Source organism: Nanorana parkeri, unplaced genomic scaffold (genome assembly GCF_000935625.1).
Source record: "Nanorana parkeri isolate BGI_ZX_2015 unplaced genomic scaffold, ASM93562v1 scaffold98, whole genome shotgun sequence".
Lineage (NCBI taxonomy): Eukaryota > Metazoa > Chordata > Amphibia > Anura > Dicroglossidae > Nanorana > Nanorana parkeri.
Window position 1 is genome coordinate 2,210,165 of NW_017306366.1, and position 3,151 is coordinate 2,213,315.

The window sequence follows — 3,151 nt, forward strand, 5'->3', positions numbered from 1 at the left end:
GATGATTGCTGCAACAGGAACAAAGGTATTGGATTAGGTGGGCTGTGCTTTGGTGGTGATTCATGGCATGCCTTAGGGCCCTTTCACACCACATCATCTGCAGACCAGATTGTTTCCAGACCCAAAATGCATCCTAATGTATCCCTATGCTATTTCTGTCCTCAGTTCATACCAGCGCAGTCTGTACCAGAACAGAAAAATAGTGCATGTCTCATATTGTCTGATCTGGAATGCATTGAAACACATTGAAAAAAATGTATACAAGTGGAATGCACCTAAAAGCCCATTTTAAGCTTAAAAAAAAAAAATACAGCTCTGGAACGCAGCAAAGCACTGCATTCCAAATCTGGCTGGAAAGTGGCGTGAACCCGCCCTGAACCCTCTGGAGAAACATCAGAGGTCTAAACAGCCCTGCTGCTTGGTGCTTACTACTGAACACGAAATGCCCAGTACTGAGCTCTTCCATGTTCATTCACACTGAAAGCAATCTGTAAACATATCACTCCTTTAGTTTAGAAATGAACATGGAAGTGCTCAGCACTGTCCTCCAAAAATCAATTGTTCATTTATTAAGGAAAACTATACAAAGTAACATTTGTGTGTGGCAAAAGAGTGTAAACTACTAGAACTCTCAGTTCAGTTGAAGGAGAAATTGGTGTAAGCGGTTTCAATTAATGGAATGATAATTGGGTGCGAGTGTGAGGCCCTGAATTATTTAAAGAACATCAAAAAAAATGGCTCTTCATAATGAAAAGCTGGATCAAATCCTGTCTGATTCACCAAGAAGCCGATGACATTCACTCCATGGGTGGTCCTATTGCCTCCACAGAATTTAATCAATAGATTGACTATAAACACAGGTTTGTAGAAGCTGTCATAGCGCGAACAAAGGAATATCTGAAAAACAGTGGTTGATGCTCATCAGGCTGCAAAAGGTAACAAAACTAAAGAACGTAGACCTCACCAATCAAATTTCAGTCCGATCATGTACGAGACTACATGTTCCACCCCGGCGTAACCCTCCACAAACAGGGCAAGGGGTGTAAATCTATGGGAGGTCTCAAAGAACTCCAGGCTAACATCTAAAGACCTCTCTGGCATTGGTGAATATCAGCGTTCATGAGTCCACCATTGGAAGAACAATAAACAGCAACAGTCTACTTGGCAGGGTTGCAAGGAGAAAGCCACTGCTTTCCAAAAAAAAAGAATTGTTGCCTGTCTACAATTGTCTTCATGGATAAGTCGGAATGCTGTTGGAAGAATGTTCTGTGTTTCTGAGTAAAAGAGGAACTGCACCCTTATCCAGGGGTGTATTGAACGCAAGGCGTTTGCCCTGGACAGCACTTTCCAGGGGGGCGGCAAAAAACACCACCCCAAGCCAGTGAGGCATATGGCAAGACTGGCCATTGGGCATATCGAGCACTTGCCCGGTGGGCCAAGGTGAGCTGGGTCACAGAATCAGACAGTGGCGGCTTCCAAATTAGGCGGCCACAAGACCTCACAAGCAGCCACCTAATTAGAGAGCAGCCCAGTGGAGGAGGGGGGGGGGCACAGTGAGATGTGGGCCAGCAGGAGGTGGAGGAGAAGCAGTGGGCGGCTTGGGGGCTGGCATGCAATCTGACAGCGAGATGTCGTGGAGGCAGGCTAGGCACTTCGGGCTGCAAGTAAGAGGAGCAGCACAAGTGTGCAGGGAAAGAGACCCCGCACAGCCCACCTGAGACCCCGCACAGCCCACCATAGACCACGCACAGCCCACCTGAGACGCTGGCAGAAGTGATACAGCTTGCGCCTGTTACTATTTAAACTGGCGCTTGCTGTATCCAGGGACTGATAGGTTATGCAAAATGTCTTAAACACGAAGGGGTGGGGCAAATTTAGATTGAGCGGGGGGGGTGCTCGAGTTTAGTTTTGCCTAGGGCAGCACAGAACCAAAATACACCTCTGGTCTGACCTTTAATTACAACATTTAGAAATGTTTAGTAAAGTAGCAATCTGTAAACAAAGATTTATAAATAATTGCAGGATTTTTAATCTTTGCATACTTTAATTTCATGTTCCTCCCCATTCTTCTACGGTGGCCATTTTCACTAAGGGCAGATGAATCCATCTCCCTTTACTTCCTGGATCCCTGTGTCTGCCTCCTTGGGCATGTGACAGTGCACATCATCCGGGGAAGTGGATAGGGCTTATGCCTTTCCCTGAGATGTGAGATTTTGCAGTTTACAGCTGAGATTTTCCAGGAAGGTACTGGTGATGTAATCTTCCCAGCATACATCCATGAGGTCAGAGCTACGTCACCAGTACCTCACTCAACCAGGAAGTGGAAAAACATTAATTGTAAGTAAAAGCAAGAAATGTTCTCTTAATGAATACAAGATGATTTTATGTTGGCAAACAGCTGCATTCTGACATGATTTTTAGTGAACGGTGTTAAAGGTCAGCTTTAAAGATGTTCTTCAAAGAGGATTGGACTAAAATTCATTCATGTCAATGTAGAGTTCTTATCAAATATTGGAAATATTTAGCTGCAGTAATTGCTGCCTAAGTGGGGGACATGGATTATGGAAAGCAAAGGTTCACATACTTTTGCCACACAAATATGGATCTAGTTGTAGGACTTCCATGAAAAACTTATTAGTAGGGCAAAAATATTAACAATTGAAAAAGGTTCGAAAACTTTAAAGCATCGCTGTAAAGTAAATGATCTTTCCCTAGCTTGGTAATCTTTGGTGCATTTTGCAGCACGTGGTTTATATGGGGTTTTTGATGCATTTTTCTTGCGATCATTCCCTAAATGGGCTCCTGTACTCTGTTTTATGGCAAGTGACAGCACATCTCTCAGACGTAAATTGGTCCCATAGAGATATTGTAAATCATGTTGTTGAGCATTGCCATGCTTCTGGAAACACATGACAAATCGTTCAGGTGTGCATAGGGTCTAATAACTAATTTTGTATATTTTTCCTATTTGTGCTATGAACGTTCATCTTCCCAAGGTATGTTTGACTGGCAGGGACAACGACCTCAACATCGTTGCTGCCCTACCCTTGCAAAAAATTATTTCTCTTCCGTTCATTGAAGGACACAGGGAACAGATCTAGGATCATGTACTGTAGGGTAATATCGCCACCTGCAGGAGAAGGACGCTAGG